General features: G+C 36.6%; 1 pseudogene; it reads right to left on the reverse strand.

Moving 5' to 3' along the window:
* Positions 1 to 5,012: 5,012 nt before the first annotated feature.
* Positions 5,013 to 25,356, reverse strand: part of LOC149145182 (sugar transport protein 7-like) — a 52,424-nt pseudogene continuing 32,080 nt past the window's right edge.

Below are 25,356 nucleotides of genomic sequence, written 5' to 3' on the forward strand. Positions count from 1 at the left end.
TGTGTGAGATGTTTTAGACTTCATGAGGGGGTGGCCCTTGAAATATCCCCCCACATGCTCAGATGTTAGCAACTCATGATCCAGCCTCAGATGTCATTTCGTAGATTTCACTAGCTCAATTTTTATCACTTGCAGAGCCCACAACATGCATGTCTCCTTCAAATCACCCATTAAGATCTTCAGATCCCTTTCTTGGTCTGTAGAGCTTCTTTGGTTATCAACCCCGCTCACCATGTTAGATTGAGGGGAATTATGGCTCATGTACTCAGATGAGCAGATGTTATTATATTTAGTCATGTCTTCTGTTTTTCTAGGCACATTATGTGTACATGACTCATTATAGCGTGTACTTTTTTTCTCAGACCCACATTGTTGAGCACTCCATTATTAATTGTACTCAGTTATCTCGGTGTGTATCAATATGCCTCCCCATCCCATTTCAGATCATGTACTCCAAAACAAAAGGAGATGTATATCACATTAGTAGGTCCCATCCCATACACTACTAGTCCTTCTTTGTCTTGCCTCAACTATCTCCCTCTCTCTCTCTCTCTCTCTCTCTCTCTCTCTCTCTCTCCCCCCTTCATTGTCTTGTGAAATTGGAACCTACAATGTATTTCAGTCATATGATTTTCTCTTAACACTCTTATGTTGGGAGGCAATCTGTTATCATCCAAAAAATGATCACCTAGTCATTTTTCACTAGGTAGATCAAAATACACCATGCAAGATTAATTTTAGCATGGTAAATTCACTTTCACCATAGTAAATAATTTAGTAAACCAATTTTCCTAAATTATTTCTCATTAAAATTCAAAACTCGCCATGAGAATAATTTGATAAATCATTCTTTATTTACTTCTCTTTAGAAATAATAATAATAATTATTATTATCCAATCTTAAGGTCATGGCCAAGCCAGACATCATTGGTGTATGAGACCCCATTGTTTGTGGGACAAGTGACCCACCATTTGACTGCTAAGTCTACGAAGGCATACATACTCTACCACCCTCTGGTTTCGAACCTGTGACCTCTTAGTAGGAAACACATGCTCTTAACCATTAGGCCCACTCAATTTGTATATAAAGAACATTTGATAAACATTTCTTGCCACATTTGACTTAATCATCTTGGATTAATTAAATAAATCATTATTTATTTATTATTCCTAGTTTTACTGTTGAGATAATTGTTAAACAATTATTTAACAATTATTTCAAATTCACACATTTCTTAATTCTCACAAAGAGATTAATAAATCATTTTTATTTGTTAATTACTTCAACCACTTTCTAAATAAATATACTTGAACATCTTTAATATCTTTTCCCTCTCAAAAATATAATAAAGTATTCACAACAAACAAATTTTTATTTAATCAATAACATTTTACTATTTTCTAATTCCTAATTTGGATCAATAATTTGTTACAAATAGAGGTTTTTCCATTCATTCTATACCATGATCATTATCATCATCACCATTATCATGTCATAACATTTGAGCTCCCATTTGAGTTCCAACTTGCTTTTGGATTTTCTGCATATTTAGAGAGAGAAACACATGGTTGAAGCACACGGTGTAAAATAACCCATCCCATGGACAGAGGTTGACAAATCCATGTTGTAAATCTTCCTCACTAGGTGTATTAATAAAATCATTGTTCATTTGAGTCCTCCATTGGTTTATTGCACTTTAATTTTCTCACATTATATGTTTTGGGTTTGCATCATATATTTGTTGCAGGGTTTTCTCATGTTTTATTGTATAACTGAAACATGAAAGCATCCATTTTCTATTGTTAGGGATACATGTCACCAATAGCTTATGTGAACCATTTTTGGTACATCTACTAATTTTTCTCATACTAACAGTGTGTAGAGTTAAGTTTTTCTCTACCAAACATTTTGGATTGCATGGTATCTTCTTGCACTATTGCATCTCCCCCATGCACGTTTCTCTGTGTAGTATCTCCACGTAAGAATCCCACTACCCCATGATTAGATTCCCTTTTCCCATCATCTTTCTCTCTTTGTAGCATATTTTTAGTATAATATTACATTTACAGAACCATTGTCCATCTTATAAAAATCAAATTTTGAGCAACTGATAAGCAAATATCTGATGTCAAACATAAGCCACACCAACACTTGAACATGAAACATTGGTTTATTCTCCATTACAAATATTGTCAAAATTTGTGGCTATTTCTTTTTCTCCCAATCCCTCGAATCTAAATGAATTTGAGATGTCGAAGACAATATCTTTCTCTGCAATGAGTATTCTAGCCAACAACCAAATTGCTTGCCTTTTTCTATTTCCATAGATATTGCAAGGACTGTTGCTTTTATTATGCAAGGTGGGAGCTTGAGCTTTACATTCTTATTTTGGTCCCATGGAAATGTACATAAAAAATTTCCTTAGTTGTTCACGTGAGGATCAAAATTGATAGTCGCCACCTCCATGGGTTTAGTTTCATTCAGTGGAGCTAAGCTCTAGACATTTGATGTGCAACATCATATGCCATAGATGATTCCTAACTAGTGGGTCATTCAACTATTGGATGTCAAGAAGAAGAATCCAAACTTGAACGACATCCCATGGAAGGAACTTTCAATGATGCCTCAATCATTATGTAAGATGCTTTTGCATTGCATCACTATCAAAATTTTTGTGCTCTTTATGTTTAATGGAGGAGTTGGTGCTCTCTACCTAACCACTTACAACTTAATAGAAATATCATGGAGTCAATGAGTTGCTTCGGCTCGTGGGAGCTCAATTCTTTTGCTTGCAAGAGCTCAAATTTGGACGCTTTAGACTTGTCATAATTCATGATTATTTTCTACGCTAATGATGGCCACTCTATTTGAATGTGTATATTTCCTAGAACGTGATATTTAGTACCATAGTCACAATTGATATGATCTTATTGGGAAGTGGTGGAGTTTCTTCGACTTCAAGTTCTTATTGTTGTCTCCTTGTTCCTCCTATAACCAAATACAGTGGTGGATTTTAAAAGAACATTTGTCCATGTAGGCTCCCTCATTGGAGACCTAAAACTAGACATCAAAATCAACATAAACTGATTGTACACAATTAACACATTCTAGGAAAAATTCAATTTAGTGTGAGGGAAAGAACATGTGGAATGTCAGGCATTATTTGAGGGAAGACATCGCGATGCTGGTGGAGAGGAGGGTGTCGAGGAGGGTAGTTTCTTAGAAAACCATCTCTTAATTCCACCATTCATCTCAACTCCTATTAGCATAATAAAAATCCAACAAGGTCAAGTTTTGGGCTCACTTTCCTTCTCAAATAGAAATGCAACCTTGAGTATTCCCATGAAAACTCCTCACATGTGGTTTACATTTTCCTAAAAAGGTTTTGGGCTCATTTTGAATATGAGAATAATATGAGATTCATACCTTCTTAGGAAATCAAAGAATAAAGGAGATTCAAACTCGTTCTTTGAATACAATAGAAGTGGAAAATGATGGAAAATAATTGGGTCTATACTTCTCTTCCCATTGATCCCCTTGATGTTGGTAATTCGCCTTTGTTTTGTATGAAGTATGTTTGAAATAATTAGATATAGGTGACTTTGAGAAATAGTCATTTATACAAATTGTAATAAGAAGTCATTTAAGAAATACCACTAGACCATGCCATGGATTTCCCTACCGTTCTTGGATGAAATTACAAGGAAGAAGCTTGATTAGACCCTTTATGTTGATGGAAATTTGTGCCTTGTTCTTTTGGACAAATCGGGTAGAGTAACAATGACTAAAGGTGTGGATATAATTAAATAATATGGTATTGAGATATATCCATTCAATAGATACTTGATGGGTCGGGATCTAGAGGGAAGGCCTTGGTGCCCTCCAACATTGAAGTAGATAGGACATTTTTTGTACATTACGATGGGTCTATTAGAGGAATTTGCTTTGAAGATTTTAATATTCTATCCAATTGTGCAACCAAAAATAGGATTTTCATTTTGTAAATTGTTTCCTGCAAAACACATGTCATTATGATGAACCATATTGGATGGTTCGAAATATTTCGACAACTAATATTTTTATGTGATGGATTCGGTTGTGAGATATCTTAATAGCTAAAAATAGACAAAAAATAGGTAACTTCATTATGGAATCTAGGATGAGACTGCAACCCAAGAATTCTAGAGAAACATTCTCCTATCGTATTTCATTAGATTCGGAGGGTGTTTTGCCCGAACTCTTATTTCCTTCCTTCTCTGCCGCACAAAGTGTAGGCCCTAGCCTTCCATATCCAAATGGTGTGCCATTAATACCCTGAAGGTTCAAATCCCCATGCATTCAGGGGTATCCCATTTTGGCCCTCTCTTAATTATGCCTTGAGGCACTTGAGCAATAGGCTCACAACCAAAAACCTCATTGTGCCAAATATGTGCATACATAGAAGACATATATATACATATATGCAATCACATATAAAAATGCTTCCATATATATGCAAGAAAAATTCTTTGATGTTTATATAAAATAATATTTTTATTTACATATATACATTGTATATATATAAAAATGCTTTCGTATAAATATAAATACAAAAATATTTAACGTATATATAGAAACATTTCACACATATATGAGAGTATCACACATATATGAAAGTGCATCCGTATATGTCTATATAATGAACCACAATTTACATATACGGTTGCATAAAAGCAATTCCACAGCAATTCACACACATATACATAGGTGCTTCCATATTGGCACATGCATTTTTAATCCTTCACTTATATTTAGAGGTATTTTTATAAATGCTCAAATATAAAAGTGCCTGCCCGTGCATATATAAAAGTATTTCGATGTGTATCATTTTATACATATACTGAACTGTTACATGGATATGCAGATTTTCAGCATATATAAAATAAAAGAAACTACTCAGATGAGATTTTAGATATATGAATGTTGTGGAAATAAATTAGAGGAGTCAAACTCTCACATGAAATTAGTAAAATCACACATATGGCCTTTTGACCACTTCCTCATCCATACATGGAACGATTTTCTTCCAAAACCAGTGCTTTCTCCATTGAAGAATCATTTCTTCAATGGGCACACCCTTAGTCTCAGGCAGGAAGAAGTATACAAAGGCAGTCATGATACAAACCCAGCCTGCAAAGTACTTGAACGTACATAAAAGATATAGGAAGGATTGTGCAATTGCAAATGTGAAGAGGAGGTTTACAGAGACAGTTATGGCCTGTCCAGCAGAGCGGGTTTCCAGTGGGAAAATTTCACTGGGCACAGTCCATCCAAGAGGACCCCATGACCACCCAAATGCAGCCACAAATAAACAGATGGCTGCTACCAGCAATGCTGAGAAGAGGACCCCATGACCACCCAAATGCAGCCACAAATAAACAGATGGCTGCTACCAGCAATGCTGAGAATCCTTTGGTCCAAGAGGACCCCATGACCACCCAAATGCAGCCACAAATAAACAGATGGCTGCTACCAGCAATGCTGAGAATCCTTTGGATAGTTGTTGGTCTCCTCCAAACTTTAGGGCCAAGACTATGCCAACAGCAACCTGCGAAGAAAATAAGATAATATTGTTACTGATGAAGCCAGCAGAAAGCAAAGCAGCAAGAATGCGAAAAAAAAGAGGCCAAAACTCTGTCCATAATCTGCTGCGGAGCATGTTATGTTGGAAGCCTTGGTTACACCAACTGAAAGTTGATGTATACAAAAACCGGATGCAACAAAAAAATAAATAAAAAACGCACGTGCGTACCCTCTCTCATACCTGACATAGTATCATCATAATGCCGCCACCAAGTAGCAAGGGTCTGCGCCCCCACTTGTCAACAGTTGCAATTGATAGGAGGGCGGAAAGAAAAAGAATAGCTCCGGTCAAAACGGAGGAATAGAGGGAAGCATTTGCATCTACATGCTTGGTGCCCCTCGTCTTCTCCCTTCGCCTAGACGGCCACGTTCTATCAGACTGTTGGGAGTCTCAGGAAGGAACATCCCTCCAACTGTCATCAAAAGTGCAGGAACAGCAGCCAAACCCAGAGAAAGACGCCATCCCCACGGTGTTATGTTCTGAGTGCCGTAATTAACCAAATTTGCTGTGAAAATCCCAAGTGTTGTGGCCAATTGGAACAACATATTGAGTCCTCCGCGGAGTTTTGGAGGAGCCAGCTCTGACAGGTACAGAGGAACGGCCTTGAAACAAAAAATAAAAATCTGTCAACCCATTAATTCATTCAAATTCAAATTCAAATTCAAATTCGAACTAATAAAAGACTCTGCAAGTGCAAACCCAAGTCCTTGGAATCAGCCAAACTATTATTAAAAAAGGGAGTTGTCTATAATGCGACTTTTTGGAGATTCCGGTGACGGAATCCGGCGGAAGAAATTGAGGTTAAATCTTGATTTGTTACAGTTAAAATGGTTTTTTAACTGCATATTTGGATTCAGCACCCTGAAAAACACCTGGGACGCTTTCATTGTGCAGAAACTAGCTATCAAACTTGCGATTCCAATAAATTCCTACCGGATTTCGACCGGAAAAACCTGCCGGAAAGGCTTTCAAAAAGTCGCCTTATAGACAACTGCTTAAAAAAGTTCCCACGTCATGATTCAGATCCAAACTATTATTAAAAAAGTCTAATGCAAACCCAATTGGTTCGTTCTAAAAGCGCAGACTAAAACCTCTGTGTAGGTTAGGTTACCTAAGTCATTCTAAGTGGGACTGGAATCCAGAGTCCTTCTAAGTTGAATTTCAAAGACAAATGACTAAATCATTGGTTACCCGCAAATCCAATCTAGCTAATTTTATTTACCTGATTTGCGAAGCCAATTCCGACACCAAGCATAATGCGCCCAAAAATGAGCATTGCCAAATTCACGGCACTGGCGTTCAGAGAAGCGCCTACGATGAAACTGGTACCTCCGCTGATAATAGTGGCCTTGCGTCCATATTTCCTCGTCATAGAAGACGCAACCAGCGAAGCAACAAGGCCTGCAACGTAGAGGGACGAGGTGAACATAGCCAGGCCTTGGTTGTTGTACTTGCAGTAATCGGTATCATGGTCATTTTCATAATGCTTCCTCTGGTACACTAAGGGGAAGAATTTCTCCAAAAACGGATCCATGGATGTCACTCCACCTGTACTTATTCACAACACAGCACAGAATTCAATAAATCCATTGAAGCAAGGTACTTATTCACAACACAGCACAGTCACACGCACAGAATTTAATAAATCCATTCATTCAGGTTTCAATTATTGTCTTCTGATGAATATCAATTCATGGCATTATTATTTACTAAACTGAAAGTGAATATCAATTCATGGCATTATTATTATTTACATATATATATATATATATACCAGATATCCCGACATCATAACCGAAGATGGATCCGCTCGCAATAACGACATAGAGCATGGTATTGCTATGCTCTTTCGTGTGACACTCCCACTGCCACTGGGTGCACAGAACCTGCCGCCATCAGGCTCTACAGAACCAGGAATATTGAAGAAGGGATCTGAATCGTGGCCGTGGTCTGTATAAAATTGAATTCCGCACCTTATACGTTCAGTAGATGGCGACCAACGTTGTTATCACAGTGCAGCGCCTTGCAATGCAACTTTCAATGGGACATTCGCAGATTTAAACCCTATTGATGATGCAACTTTATCCATCCAGGTCTCCATGCAACCTATTCATCTAATTTCACGTGTGAAAGAGACAAACAATCCATCTGCCCGTCATGACTTGACTTTCCATTTGATAATTCACTTAACTAAATCTTTCTATTCTGATTTAACTAAATTTTCAATCTTCCTGGGACACTCAGTTACTTAACTGGGTGTATCATTTGGCGGATGATATTTATATATATTTTTTAATAATAGAAGATGGTTAGTGAATATAATGTTATATATATCCATTTTATTAAATTGTAATAAATAATTATGTCTAATTATGTGTCTGTTTCATGATATTGAGTTAACATATGTTTCTTTTAAAATAAAAATAAACTATTTTCTAAATAGAAAAGGCAATGTCAATTATAATAAACAATAAATATGAATATGCTATGCATGTTGTTTTAATATAATTTCATGTAAAGTAATTAGAAGCAAAAAAATCTTTAAACTTTATATTTTTCAAAAATATTTCACCACATGATTCAAATAAACCCTATATAAATAGATAAGTAAATATATAAATTAGAGAGAGAAAAAAATTTATACTTATTGTATTTTAATATTCTTATTGATTAAATGGTTATTGATTAATGTGAATTATTATCTTAAATTATATGATCAAATGGTTCTTAATTTATCATTACCACCGTCATATTTCATATTTCTGTATTTAGAGATATTTTTACTTTAATTAATTAATTTTTTAAGTTTTTAAATCTTTATTAAAAATATATATATAGAGTGGTTAAAGTAATTGAAAGTAAATATAAAATAATTTGTCTATTTTTGTCTTTTTTTAAATTCATAATGAATTTACATTGCCATTTTACAACTTTTTTCTTTTTTTTAATTCATAATGAATTTACATTGCCATTTTACAACTAAGCATGAGAGAATTGTGTAATTGCTTTCATGCTCAATATTGTGTTGACATATATCCATTTTAAAATAAAATAATTATATTTTGTAATAATCAATGGAGGCTATAATGAAAAAAAACTGAAATGATTATAGATGTTTGATTAATTTTAATTTAAAGAATTATCAAACATCAAGAATCTCGCTCTTGCTTACTCAATTACTTATTGTGCAAATGATTATGTCTAAATAACAAAAAATATTACTTACATTAAAAAATAGCAATAACAAAAAAAAACTTGCTTATATCATCAAGGCATTGAACTTGACCAACTCAGCATTAAATAACTTCAGATCATCAAGAATTCCACATTATCATCTTCAAGGAGAAAGCATCATCATCAACATCAATGTGTAAGCATCATCGAGTCTAGATCACCATTAAACAATCCAATAACATCATCCATGTCATTTTCAAATGTCAATATCATCAAGAGAACCTTTGGTGTCACAATTTATAAAGCCTTCGTTTATGTCACTCGCTTGTTATACTTTTCATAGTTCTATTTTATGAAGAGATATACTCACTACTCCAGAGATGGTTCTTTGAAACCCAGATAACTTAAACCTTTTGGTTGCCAAACATCATTGCAGTTCTATTTGTTTTAATGATTATAGATCTTCATAACTCAAACCCTGATGTGGAGACTTTCACATAGATTTCTTATGTTACCTTGATTTGATTCTCTAATTCAAACTATTCTCAAAGATATCACAAGATCTAATCATACTCAAGAAATATTATCAAATTCTTTCATAAGTTTTGTTTCAAACTTCTTCATGGTTGTTTAGATTGACCACAAATTTTGATGCCACAAATCCACACACACACTATATATATATATATATATATATATATATATATATATATATATATATTTATGTATGTATGTATGTATGTATGTATGTATGTATATGTATATGTATGTATGTATATATATACATACATATACATACATACATATATACATACATACATACATACATACATACATACATACATATATATATATATATATATATATATATATATATACATGATCCTCTTGAGAATGCAAGCCACACAGAAGTCATTGATGATAAAAGATAAGGATTTCACAACAAACCTAATGCGGACCATAGAACAATTATGATCATAGTGATATTGTATGAGCTACAGTTGATGCAAACTACAGAGATAAAAAGAGTGTGAATACGATCACTATAGAATGCAAGCCACAATCTGAATCTAATCTCTGTAAGGAATTATACGAGAGATAAGCCACAACAATAATCATCTACTTTAGCTCATATGCACATAAGATTGTCCCTTTCGGCCTGCAATAAAAATTCATGCAGTCATAAGAGAAAGGGTTTCTTCTCTATCTCAGACGGAGCTCTGAAGCCTATGGAAATTTCAGACCATCACTCTTAAATATGCATTCTTCCTTGCTTAAAGATACAATCCTATAGTTGATATTGTAGACCTCAAAAATATCACCACAATATATTTGATATAGTAGATTGGATGTCTCATAATTTTAGATCATGTTACAAATATTCAAACTGACTATTTGAGCTTGGACATTGAATAACAAAGTAGACCTCAGAAAAATGTAATATTTGGACATTACTGAATGTTATAGACCTTTATTTGTAACTATTGTAAATATGCCAAAAAGTTGTGACCTTTAGACTTCCTTCTTCATCACCTTAGCTTTGAGACCATGTTTTTTTTTTATGTGATAATTCGATACCAAATGACCTCCAACTTGGCTCTATTTAAAGTGATCAATGTGAAGGTCACAACCCTTGAAAAGCCACCTTTTATACCATGGACCTAACCTAATATTTTAGGAAGCCAACTTGACAAGAATAAAATTTTAATTTTCTCCAATAATATGCCAAGGAAAGTACCAACTAAAGCTACATTTTTCAACACCACCAACAAGTTTTATGACTCATATTCTTATCTTTATTCTTCCCAACTTTGGGACATGATTTGAGAGAATGTTAAAGTCTAGTAGTAGGCTCTACAATGAAAGGAGATATTTGCGTAGTCTAATTTTTGTATTGAAATATATCCAGGAACGGTTAACTTAATTTTAGCTAGAATACCTTTACTAAAATCCATTTCCACACATATGCAAGCATATGTCTTGCATATGTGGGCTTTTATGTAGATTTTGTTATCATCACCTCAACAGTAGAATTTGCATAAAGAATCACCAATTGAATTCAAGGAAGCATGATTCCTCAAATGCAAGGAATATTAGGGAGCCTTACCCAAATTAGAGAAATCGTTATTGAAGCTATGAGTGGTTTGAAGGAGGGAAACCAAGGCTGCATAGAGATCCTTGTGCTACCCAAAAACCACAGACCAGAGCTAGAAATTAAAGTTATTTCTTCAAGTTTGTCAAATACAACAATAAAAAACCTATCACCAATGGGTAGATCTTCAAAGCATCAAAAATTAGAGGTTTCCACTTCTTGAAAATCCAAAAATGAAGATCAATGAGCCTTGGCCACAAGCCATTGAACCTGCAAATGAATCAACTCCTGTAAAAAAAAATTCCTCATAACGTGCCTCAACCACTACAGGAACCTCAATCATGGGAACTTAGAAAAATACAGTCATAGACGAGAGGAATCCATAAACTGGTTTTAGAGTGTCATGAGCAGAAGGAAGAGGTGGCCCTATAGGAAGACTACAAGAAGTAGTCTTCACAATGCTGCAAAAAGGTAAAGAGGCACAGGGAAGAACCCCGATGACTTCAGAGGATGAAGCCAGTTTAGAATAGGGAATAATCCCAAAGATTACAGTGGAAAAAACCACATGATAAATGTCAACATTCATACCTACAGCTAGGATATTGTAACCACTTGACGGAGCAATGGATTTATGAAAATGCTTCCCTATTTCTGCAATCATCAACGGAAAAGGCTTAATGGAAGAAAGAGGAAAAATAAAAGGAATCTAAAGGTACGAATGACAAACAAATATGATGGGAAGGATGATCCACATGCACACTTGGCCAAATGGTCTAACACTTATGGAGCGAAACCCCAACCTGAATGGGTGCACTTGTTCTGTCATAACTTGGATGTCATCCTGATGAACTGCTACTTGGAGACAAAGCTCTACCATGGCACAGGTGAATGAGATATTCTGCATGAAGGATTCATAATGACATTCAACTTCGAAGATGGGTTTGACTGTATTAACAAAGCGCTACAAGAAGTTAAAGCAACAATCTTTAGGATACCGCAAGATCCTTTGGATCTAATTCAACCCGATTGGACTACTCAGCTGAGCCACACACTGGAATGCTATAATGTGACTACTGAAGAAGAAGACGAGGATCCATGAAAGATTAATATCCCTAAAATCGAGGGTCATCGTGAGGTCAAGGGACCGCAGATTGAGAATCCTGATATAACTGCACCACTAAAAACAAAACAGGTAAATATTGGTACGAAGACGGAACCCAAATTCACAAAGATTGGAGATTACTGGGATGACGCAATGGTAGATAGGGTCGCTGAATTGCTCCATGAATACTAGGATTTGTTCCCTACCAAGCTTACGGAGCTAAAGGGGATAATAGGAGACTTGGGCGTTATGAAGATCACGTTAAAACCCAACGCGAAGCTGATTAAGCAAAGACCTTACCATATCAATATGAAGTATAAGGAGAAGGTTTGCTTAGAGCTAGACAAGATGCTCGCAACAAGCATCATTGAGCCCGTAGAAGAATCTAATCGCGTGATCCCAATGGTGGTACATGAAAAGAAGCAGAAGGATGAAATAAGGATATGCGTAGATCTCAGGAAGTTGAATGACGCTTGCATACATGATCCTTTCTGGACTTTGTTCACTGATGAGGAATTGGATAATGTAGGTGGCCAGGAAGCATACTCCTTCACTGATGGGTTCTCTAGGTACCATCTGATCAAAATCACGCCTGAAGATAGAAGCAAGATGACCTTCGCAACTGAGTTGGGATGTTTTCAGTACATTGTAATGTCTTCAGATTAAATAATGTGCCTGTGATTTTTTCGTGCGTAGACATTGATGCATTCAAAGAATTCATTCATAAGTTTCTGGAGGTGTACTTTGATGATTGGACTGTGTTTGGGCTGGTAAAACGCCATGTGGCAAGTTTGCACCTGATGCTAGATACTTGTTGAAGGTACCAGATTGCACTCAATCTAAAGAAATTCCCGTTTTGTGTTCCTTTGGGGACTCTACTGGGTCATGTGGTTTGTAGATAGGGACTGATAATTATTGGGTTGTGTTATATTCTTTCCACGACTAGCCCACATAGTTAACCGAGGGGTTAGAAGGGGGGTAGAGCCCTGCCTTCGTTGCGTCGATTGCATAGCGGGGGGAGTCATGGGAGGTTTGAGGGGTGTAGGTAACCCCACTCTATGGGGTCTACGGCAGCGCCCCAGAAAATTTTGGTTTTGGACCCTATGTGAGGTTGGGCGTACCTACCTATGGTTTTGTGCATGATTTTCGCACATGGTCTTGGGCACGATGGTTTTCGATCCATGGTTTTGGACGCGATGGTTTTCGGTCCATGGTTTTGGATGCAATGGTTTTCAGTCCATGGTATTGGATGCTTCGGCATGTATAAATATGTATTGTAACATTGAAAGGAACATAATGAAAAATCAAGCTAGTAGTCCCAGTTTTGGGATCCAGGGGAAATCTCTGTGTATATGTGTTCTATGTGTTATGATCTTGCATTGTTTATTTTCTGTGTTTTAGAATTCTTATGCAGGTAATTTCTATACAGGGTTAAAACCTACATTTGGTATTAGATTTGTTTTGGTTGCAAGGGGACACCTTCATCGCTGAGGGGTTTCGCTCGAGCCTGTGGTAGACTCTGTTCAGTGCGAGATTTGTAGGATAGATTCTAGTAGTGAAAGAAGATGGTGAGCAGTGGAAAGATAGACATCAAGAAATTTAATGGTCAGAGTTTTGAGTTGTGGAAACTCAAGATGGAGGATCTGTTGGTGGATAAAGGTCAGTGGATCATGGTAGATCTGGGTACTAAACCAACGGGAGTGTCTAATGAAGAATGGAAGAAGTTGGATCAGAAGGCAAAGAGCACAATAATATTTTTTGCCTTAAATTCAGTATTGTTGAATGTATCAAGGGAAGCTATGGCAAAGGCTTTGTGGGATAAGTTAGGGACTTTGTACCAATCTAAGTCTCTGGTGAATAAATTGTTCCTACGGAAAAATCTGTATAACCTGAGGATGAAAGATGGAGACTCGGGGATAGAGCATCTGAATGTGTTTAATACTATGGTAATTCAGTTATTGTCTATTGATATCAAAATTTTAGATGAAGATAAGTGCATTAGTTTGTTGTGTTCTCTACCAGATTCATGGGATAGTTTGGTTATTGCAATAGGTAGTAATGCAACTACCTTGCAGTTTGATGAAATAGTCTCATCCATGCTGACGGAGGAAATGAGACGGAAAAATATGGATATCCAGAATGGTGATGCCTTGTTTGCACGAACAATCCTGGAAAAGAAACAAAAAAAAGTCATCGAGTGGGAGATCTAAATCTAGAGGGAGATCTAAATCTCCAGGAAAACCTGTAAAGGTGGTGTGCTAGAAATGTTGAAAGGAAGGGCACTATTGTTATAAACATATTTGGGCACTGCAACCACAATATTATATGTCGATAAACCAAGGGCTCTTTAACCCCTAAAATTTTTGTTTCATACCCTAAAGGATCATAGTCAAATGATTACATCATTCCCCAGAAGTTCCACTTGAAAAACCACTCAGAACTAGCCAAAACTGGATCATACTGACTACTCCACTATCAAGGTGTGATGCATGCTGACTCCTACACTAACCATGTGCGATGAATACTGAAGAGGCCTTTTTTGGGGTGGGATGAGTGATAATGGACAAATGTCTGAGACAGTTTGCTAAGTGGATGCTCATGGAATCTTCTAGAAACTTCTCCTACGACACTTGCGTCTCTGAATTCGCCCAGGAATGAGTAAAAGATCCAATAAATATCCAAGTGGAACCAAGAAATACAAGTGGAATGACACTAATAAAAAACCTAGAGATGACTCAAACCCTTGCAGACATCTATATATGGATCCCTCATCTGAGACATCTGGAGGCTGGAATTTTGTAATTTGTAAGGAAGTGCTGTTAGTTTGTCTTTGAGAAGGAGCATTGTATTGTTGGGTGATCTTGCTTTTCATGAGGTGAAGAGGGATTTGATGCTGGATCAGACAGCTGGGTTGTAATTCTCCCTTCTATTTTAATAAATTTCTTTGAGTTTTCCTCCATACAATTGTGTACTTGTGAATCTTGTTATTTGTGAATGCCATTGTATGTTCAATGTATTTATGATTCTGCATTGTTTATGACATAATAGATCGAGATGCTTTGATGGTGTTTTGTTACTTTGTTTCTACAAGTATTCTCTAAATGGGACAAGTAGGAGAGGAGTTGCAATCTCTATCAAGGGGGAGAGAAATCAAGCAAGGAGTCAAGTGGAAGATCCAGGTTGGTCCCCTTTGCTTCTCTCTTATCTACCATACATAGAGGAAATCACAAATTGCTTTGATTGTTTGTTTCTAGGATAGTTGTTAATCCTAGTGGGACTAGCGGATCGAAAAGACACTAATTTTCCCAAAAACAAAATGGCGACTCCGTTGCGGAGTGAATAGTTTGTTTTTTTGTTGTTTATTGTTTTCTTTATAAACTATTGATGGAGCCTGAAGTTATCCAGATAGCCTTCGAACTGCTCTTGGTCTACTGCTTCACTCAATATCCAGTTTAGTTTATGATTTGAACATCTGACTTACAAACATTCTAGATGCCGTGTTGGTAGCTCAATAACCTCTTAAGATCATACCCCTTTAATTCTTTCTTTACTGTTCATAATAGCTCAGTTTAACTCATTGACATTAGCTGCAAATTTGAGCTAAAACCCATCTGAGTTGCGCTCCCTGACCCATCGCACTGTCTGTAACTGGAAGACAGTATGCATCGCACCTCCTAAGTGTAGCAGGTGTGATGCATCCCTGTTTCTGTGAAGCACAAGTGCGATGACTGAGTGATCCTATTTCTCCTCCTGAAATTTGGGGGATTTTGTCTTTGCTTTCAGCTCTGTTTAGTTGTTTCTGTTGCTTATGAATAGTATCTCATTGCTGAAGCTTCCTTGCTTTACATAGTTCAGTCTCAATTGATTATGATTAGTAAATTTTTTTACGTATTTTTCGATCATTTACAGTCCTTCGTTGAAAAGTTGCTTAAATCGAACTGTCGTTTTTTTCAAAAAAGAGAAGTGTCATAAAGTCTTCCTTCTCTAGATAGTCGATTGAACTTTTGTCATGTATTTGACTTGAATTGTTAATGTTTGAAGTGTTGAAAGTATTTTTCTATCGAAATCAAAAAGTTTCGTTTATTCTTCCTTTCATTTTGAAAAGAAATTGTCAAAATGTCGCTTTGAAGAAAATAGGTCAAATCTATACTTAATTTTCCTTTCTGGCATTCTTCACATTAAGGGGAACGAAAAACAAATACGTGCATTTGCATTTGCACTTACACTGTGTGTGAAAAATGATTTAGGAAAAGTGCATTTAGTGTGTGCTCTTTGCTCTTTGTTTGAAAGAATCGTAATCTTCTTTCCTTAGTAGCTAGGATTTTCATTGCTAAAAATAAACAACGATTGTTTATCATTTTAGATTGCATATTTAGGAATTTTACATCTACATCACGCGGTGAACCTTTAAAGACAAACTTCTAAACAAGATCAACTCTAAAATAAATCTCAATGAACTTAACAATGCTTTAGAACCTAATGCAACACATCTAGAGGTCTAGGCTAGAAACATGTTATGGCATCGTAAAATCTAGTAACTATCATTTTCATCGAAGGTTGGGTGATTCCTCCTCTTTGATACGACAAGTGCTAGCATGGACTTGTGCTCCTCGTACTGTTGAGTATATATTGGGAGGCCACAATAGGCTTATATCCCTTATCCATAGGAAGCCATGTCTGTCGCCCTATCGATCGCAATGCACTGAACACAGCATTCAGGAAGATTGACTGCCATACATAAGTCCTTGGTAATTTCTCTTTAATTTACCACCAAGGTGTATATTGCAGTTTTGCGATTGGCTTGATAATCCCTCTGTCTATATTTCCAGAGTAGTCACTTTCATTCCTTTTCGACTCCTTAAAATAAAAGGTCCATCTGACCACTTGTCACTTCAGGCTCATTAAAAATTGAAGGCGACTAGAATCATCTTTAACTTTTTCTCGACTCTTAAAAATTGAAAAAGCAAAGTTGTGTCAAAGCGTCATTAAAATTTATTAAATTCAAAATAACATCCCTGTTCCTTCGTTGGTCGTAGGTTGAGATAATGGAGTTCGCCAATCAAGGAATCCCTCTTGAGGGGAATCCTAGTCCATTTTCTTCTTGGGGAAATATTGGTGCTTTATATATGGCCACATTGTCCCTTCCAGGAATCACAATTGGTCTACTGGTATGGCTATTCTCAACCTCTGTCGTTCAAAATACCATAATTCCTCAACAATCGAATCAGCAACCATTTGATACTAAAGTTGACCATTCACCTTCTACTTTGTTTGTTTCTCCCTCCCCTTCTTCCTCTTTTCTTGGTGAAAATAGTGATACTAGTAACCAAGTAGCTGAGAAGAAGAAGAAATGGAAGGATAAGAAGAAAAAGAATTCAGCTAAGCAAGGGGGAAACAAAGAATCATCTGGTGAAAATCCGCACATTAAATCTCCTAAATAACCTTGTGTAATTTGCAGAGGAAACCATTTTCATCGAGATTGTCCTTGCATTCCGTGGATCTTGAGAGAATGGTCTCCCCATTCGCACCATCTGGTGTCATCAACCTTTGGTGATCATGTTGACAGTACACCATCAACTAGTGAAAATGAAGTTCCTGGACAGAAAGGAAAGGTCAAAATTCCATGTGGATTATGTGAAGGGGACCATCACCTTCCCCATTGTCCTTTTTTGGATGAGGCCAAAAGATTCTTGCGTAACCGTCCTGCTTCACCGTAGTGACTTCCATCTGGATACAAGAAACTCACCTCAAGTCCTTTAATAGTTGAAAATCTAATTGGCATAACTCAATCATCGGTCGAAACACCTATCGTTAAGAGTGAATCTTCTGAGTCAATACCGAACCAAAGTCAATAGGTCAAGATGGCAGTCGACCCAGTCTTGCCTTCAGAAGGTCCGCCTTCAGATGATACAATTTCCAAAGAGAATGAGAACGATACCGTTCAAATTCTTTTTGTTGATACATAGTCTGATGAACTTGGGGGCAATCTTCCCATTCCTTTACAACAGGAGGAAAATCCCCCAGTTCAATGGGTTCATTCAACCATTTATTCGGTATCCCCTCCAAGTAGTCTAATCGCTTCCTTTGATTGGAATCGACTAGCAAGATCTCGTCTTCCTTCAAATGTACCATTCCAGATCATAGTACAAGTTTACAAAATGATCGTGTCTGGTGCTATCATAGATGAAGGGGCTTCAATGAGTATCCTTTCCTCAACTACTTGGAAAGCGCTTGGTTCACCATCACTTATGCCTGTGACACAGAATTTGTCAGGCTTTGATAAAGGAACCAATCGACCGTTAGGGATCCTTCCTAAGTTGCTAATAACTTTGGGAAGGAAAACCGTTCACTTGAATGTGATGGTAGTCCAAGGACTGTTAGATTACAATATACTCATTGGACGCGATTATGTTTACAACATGGAAGCTATTGTCTCGATGCTCTTTTGAGTGATGTGTTTCCTGCATGAACACAAAATTATCACTATTGACCAGCATACATTCCCTGGTTCAAGCACAGCTTCAAGACAAACATCATCCCTAAATGGTCCTACTGTGTCAAAAGTGTCTCTTCAACCTTCATTCCATCCACCTAATTTTCGAGAGTAATCCGGTGAATGTAACGAAGCTTAGGGGGCATGCACCCTGGTCTGCTTTAGTAGATGAACCCAGCTGAAATGATAGGTTTCCCTATAGGTTATGCGATTGGAAGTGTTATCTCACACCATTCACCTTTGTCTATTCGATGGAAAAAGCCAAGGAAATGTTTCGTTGGCTCCGATGACAAAAAACAATCCTGCTTAACCGCAGTGATTTCCGTATGGTTACGTGGAGACTCTCCTTTTCTCAATACCTGGGGGCATGCAAACCTTTTTATGAAAACTAAAAATGACCAATTTCATTTTTTAGCTATTTAGCTTTTTAACTTTTTAGCTTTTTAGCTTTTTAGTGTTTCCAACTTCTTAGGTTAGGTGATTGGTCTGATCCACCATTCACCTTTGTCTACGCTATAAATGAATCAAAGGAAGCATTTTGACTGTTCTGCAGATGAAACCATCGTACCTAACCTCAGTAGTTCCTTAACTTTCTAGTTTTCTAGCTGTTTAGTTTGGTCGTTCCTAGCCTACATAAAAAGGCAATGAGAAATGTTTCCGCAAGGTTAAAGCTCATTAAAAACTGAACCTACCAACTAAGCATATGTTTCCCTAGAGTTCAAGCTCGTTAAAAAATGAACCCACCTTCGATAAATAACCTTTGTGATTGCCTTGCTATTAGCCTTTTGAGCCTTGGTTGTGTTCCTACCATCACCTCCATTCTTTTGGCCGATCATACGCTTCCACTTGATTGTTTACCTTTTTGAGGAACAATTGCGATGAGTGGTCCTGGTAGCCACCCTCTTCACATAACCATGTTTTGAGGAGTTCCAAGCTTATCCAGAACCAGTTACTACCCTAAAGCACCACTCGTTCCTAAAAAACGAGTCTCCTTTAAACTCTTTTCAAACTCGTTAAATATGAAAAGATTGTCAAGCTATTGGCCTCTCCAGCTTACTAAAGTTATTGGAAGTGCCATCCCTCCTGTATATTTTAGTATTTTTGGACCTGAGGGATTATCCCACAAAAAAAATTGAGTGCATCTTTTTCAGCTCGCTAAAGTGATAGAACAGTCATCCCTTTCGTATTAATCTTTTTTGAACTTAAGGGATTATGCTACGAAAAAGAACTGCTGGAGTTTCCTTTTCATCCTTTTTTAAAATCTCTAAACATGAAAAGGAACGAGTTATCCTTGTCATTAAACTCTTTAAAACAATAGCGACAAAATTGTCCACCCAAATAGGAACGAGTTTCACTATCGCTAGGCTCGCTAAAACATAGCGACAGGTTTGCCCGAAGGGAAAATTATAGAACAAGCATATGTTATCCTCCTCAAGCTTGACAAAAATAAAGAGGTACTGGTCAGCAATGACTGGGTAAAAAGGGAAGAAAACTTGAAGAATTTTATTGGTAGAAGTTCGCACTTGAACATGACACTCTCACTCAATCACCATGATTGAGTCGGTTTGGGTTATTCCGTTCACCGGTCATATCACCATTGGTCCTCCATACCATCCATATTTTGGGGTTAACACTACCAATCCATCTCAGTGTCATCGATATGTTCAAGAGAAGTAATTTAGAGAATTCACCATCTAGTTAACACCTCATCCACTGCAATACCTTCACCCTTCATTTTCATGACCGCCATTCCTGAACCTTGTATCATCATATCGTTTTCACCTCCAGAAAATAATTTGCTTCGTTTCGTGTCGTAGATGTGGGATACATTAAGGTCCTCCTACGACAGGTCACTTCTTGTCAACGTCAACTCATTATCCAAGAAGTTGACTTAGAAACAACCCTTTCAGTACTTTGAAGCTTGCTTGCCTCAATGGCAACTTTCTCACTTCCGGCGACAGGTTTACATCAATGGCCTTCGACCGAGAGATTTTGAGTGGTGTTCGACATCGGATCATACATTCACACCATGTGAATTGTACTATAGTGCCTTGAGGGTCATTATAATTATCGGTGATTCCTCTCGCCCATGTTAACAGCTTACAATATTGGCTGGTAATCAGGTGATGTCTTTCCTTGTTCGACTTCAGGACATCTTTTCACATGGATCGACTTGTACATCGAGTGAAGACTGAACAAGTTTGAAGACCCTGGATCTAGTTTCATCCATCCAGGCTGCGATATATTCAGGAATATAAAGACATCAAATGTACACAAAAGCTGCACAGATGATCATCCAAGCTAAGGGATGATGACTCGCTACATATTAAGAATCACCAGTCTGCAACCGCAGATGATTGTCTGTCCTATGTACATGAAAAATGAATTTATAAAGCTGAGCATGGGAATGCCTACCTCAGCTAGGTCATGAAAATAATATGATGATGATGTATTGTATTGTATCCTATACAGGTCACCTTCCAGTTTGAATACCTCAGATCCTCATGATAAATCATTTCACCCGACATCAAAAGATTTACGACTTCATGCTTTTGGGGGCAACTATTATAGACATATTTGGGCACTGCAACCCCAAACTTATATGTCAATAAACCAAGGGCTCTTTAACCCCTAAAAGTGTTGTTTCATACCCTAAAGGATCATAGTCAATTGATTACATCATTCCCCAGAAGTTCCACCTAAAATATCACTAAGAACTGGCCAAAACTAGACCATACTGACTGCTCCACTATTAAGGTGCGATGCATACTAACTCCTACACTAGCTAGGTGCAATGCATACTAAAGAGGCCTTCTGTGGGGTGCGATGAGCGATAATGGACAAATGTCTGAGACAATTTGCTAAGTGGATGCTCATGGAATCTTCTAGAAACTTCTCCTATGACACTTGCCTCTCTGAATTCACCCAAGGATGAGTAAGAGATCCAAGAAATCTCCAAGTGGAACCAAGAAATACAAGTGGAATGACACTAATAAAAAACCCATAGATTACTCACACCCTTGCACACATCTATAAATGGATCCCTCATCTGAGAGATCTGGAGGCTGGAATTTTGTAATTTGTAAGGAAGTGTTGTTAGTTTGTCTTTGAGAAGGAGCATTGTATTGTTGGGTGATCTTGCTTTTCATGAGGTGAAGAGGAATTTGATGCTGGGAGGATGATGCTGGATCAGACAGCTGGGTTGTAATTCTCCCTTCTATTTTAATAAAGTTCTTTGAGTTTTCCTCCATACAATTGTGTACTTGTGAATCTTGTTATTTGTGAATGCCATTGTATGTTCAATGTATTTATGATTCTGCATTGTTTATGATATAATAGATCAAGATGCTTTGATGGTGTTTTGTTACTCTGTTTCTACAGGTATTCTCTAAGCGAGACAAGTAGGAGAGGAGTTGCAAGCTCTATCAAGGGGGAGAGAAATCAAGCAAGGAGTCAAGCAGAAGATCCAAGTTGGTCCCCTTTGCTTCTCTCTTATCTATCATACATAGAGGAAATCACAAATTTCATTGATTGTTTGTTTCTAGGATAGTTGCCAATCCTAGTGGGACTAGCAGATCGAAAAGACACTAGTTTTCCTGGAAACAACTACAAAAGGGATTGTAAATCTAAAGCTTCTGAAAAAGGAAATGGATCTAATGATGCTCCTTCTGCAGAGGTGAAAACCACCTCAGATGAAGGTGGGGATGTGTACTTGGCTTCTTCAAGTACACATGTAAATCATGAGGTATGGTTGATTGACTCTGGTGCATACTTTCACTTCACCCCCCATAGAGAGTGGTTTTGTGAGTATGAGAAATACGATGGTGGTGATGTATTCTTAGGGGATGATAGGAAGGCTAGAATCGTTGGTCATGGAAAAGTAAAGTTGAATTTGCAAGGTGGAAGGGTTAGAACACTTCTGGGTGTCCTACATATTCCTGCATTAGCTAGAAATCTAATTTTTGTAAGCAAGTTGGATGATGCAGGTGTACAAACAATGTTCGAGAAGGATACTGCAAGATGGTTCAGGAAGCATTGGTATTGATACGGGGAGTTCAGATTGGAACTTTGTACAAGGTATAAGGTAGAACTGTTGTTGATGGGTGCAACATCTGTGTGGTTCCTGAAAGTGGAGCAGAAAATCTAGTGGTCTCTGGAGAGAAGACCATGTTGTGGCATCAAAGGCTTGGACATATTGGAGAGAAGGGCCTTTGAATACTTCATGGTAAAGGTATGGTAGAAGGTATGAGTAATAGCTCTCTGGATTTTGATTTCTATGAAAATTGTGTATATTGGAAGCAGAATTGAGTGAGTTTCCCCTATGGTGGTAAGAGGGCAAAATAGATATTAGAGCTTGTGCACAGGGATGTATTTGGACCTGTAAAGGTTCCATCACTAGGTAAGTCTATGTACTATGTATCATTTACAGATGACTTCTCAAGGAAAACATGGATATATTTCCTTAAGAAAAAATCTAAAGTCCTTGACAAGTTTAAGGAATTTAAGGCTCTGGTGGAAAACCAGACAGAGAAAAAGATAAAGGTGTTGAGGACAGATAACGGTGGAGAGTTTTGCAGTAAGGAATTTGAAGAATTCTATAAGAAGTGTGGTATAGCACAATAAAAGACTACTCCATATATGCCTCAGCAAAATGGAGTTGCAGAAAGAATGAACAAGACGTTGATGGTGTTAGCGCTTGAAATTTCACCTCAGGCTGAGAAAGGTAAACCTCAAGGCAACATCAAACCACTTAGCCTCGTAGCTAGCCCTACGGGGCAGGAGAGGGCTCTCTCCGGTCTATCTCGGTAAAGATATTCAATTGGTGAGATGACCAACAGGGTAACACTAATTTTAGGCTAGTAAACTGATCAAAGGGTTGATTTGGGCTTTTTAGGGTTTTTGGTGGCAAATTGAGGAGGTGGCAATTTTGGGTGCAGGGATTGGACACAGTTTCTATAGGGGGTTCTTTGGGGCGAGGTAGGAGACAGTATTGATGCCTTAGATTTGAGGTGAATGGATGAGAAAGACAGGTGAGGAGCTAAGGAGAGCAAACAATAACTTTGAATTCTCCTTAAACAATAGAAAACATTGAAATTAAACAAACTTAAAAGCAGAGCATGACAGTCATGAATTCTACTTTAACACTTCATTTTTTTAATGTGCAGAAGGAAAAGAAAGGAAATGATTCACATAACACACTTACAAGTACATAGAGAGACACACCATCAATACATGTAACCACAAGAATCCCAAAAAGGACTGCAAAACCCTGGTCTTCCTTTGCCAAAAATTGCAGAGATACAGTGAATAATACAATGATATCTTCTCCCTCAAGAGTCCAACCATGAAAATGAGCAAGAAAGTACATAATTCACTTAACTAAGCATGGTATTGCTATGCTCTTTCGTGTGACACTCCCACTGCCACTGGGTGCACAGAACCTGCCGCCATCAGGCTCTACAGAACCAGGAATATTGAAGAAGGGATCTGAATCGTGGCCGTGGTCTGTATAAAATTGAATTCCGCACCTTATACGTTCAGTAGATGGCGACCAACGTTGTTATCACAGTGCAACGCCTAACCTTTCTCAACAATGCCATGCAACTTTCAATGGGACATTCGCAGATTTAAACCCTATTGATGATGCAACTTTATCCATCCAGGTCTCCATGCAACCTATTCATCTAATTTCACGTGTGAAAGAGACAAACAATCTATCTGCCCGTCATGACTTGACTTTCTATTTGATAATTCACTTAACTAAATCTTTCTATTCTGATTTAACTAAATTTTCAATCTTCCTGGGACACTTAGTTACTTAACTGGGTGTATCATTTGGCGGATGATATTTAAATATATTTTTTAATAATAGAAGATGGTTAGTGAATATAATGTTATATATATCCATTTTATTAAATTGTAAAATATAATTATGTCTAATTATGTGTCTGTTTAATGATATTGAGTTAACATATGTTTCTTTTAAAATAAAAATAAACTATTTTCTAAATAGAAAAGGTAATGTCAATTATAATAAACACCAAATATGAATATGTTATGCATGTTGTCTTAATATAATTTCATGTAAAGTAATTAGAAGCAAAAAAATCTTTAAACCTTATACTTTTCAAAAATATTTCACCACATGATTCAAATAAACTCTATATAAATAGATAAGTAAATATATAAATTAGAGAGAGAAAAAAATTTATACTTATTGTATTTTAATATTCTTATTGATTAAATGGTTATTGATTAATGTGAATTATTATCTTAAATTATATGATCAAATGGTTCTTAATTTATCATTACCACCGTCATATTTCATATTTCTGTATTTAGAGATATTTTTACTTTAATTAATTAATTTTTTAAGTTTTTAAATCTTTATTAAAAATATATATAGAGAGTGGTTAAAGTAATTGAAAGTAAATATAAAATAATTTGTCTATTTTTGTCTTTTTTTTAAATCCATAATGAATTTACATTGCCATTTTACAACTTTTTTCTTTTTTTAAATTCATAATGAATTTACATTGCCATTTTACAACTAAGCATGAGAGAATTGTGTAATTGCTTTCATGCTCAATATTGTGTTGACATATATCCATTTTAAAATAAAATAATTATATTTTGTAATAATCAATGGAGGCTATAATGAAAAAAAACTGAAATGATTGTAGATGTTTGATTAATTTTAATTTAAAGAATTATCAAACATCAAGAATCTCACTCTTGCTTACTCAATTACTTTTTGTGCAAATGATTATGTCTAAATAACAAAAAATATTACTTACATTAAAAAATAGCAATAACAAAAAAAAACTTGCTTATATCATCAAGGCATTGAACTTGACCAACTCAGCATTAA

The sequence above is a fragment of the Pinus tabuliformis genome, chromosome X (genome assembly GCF_031772625.1).
Source record: "Pinus tabuliformis cultivar Carrire ecotype Pingquan chromosome X, CPIR1, whole genome shotgun sequence".
NCBI lineage: Eukaryota > Viridiplantae > Streptophyta > Pinopsida > Pinales > Pinaceae > Pinus > Pinus tabuliformis.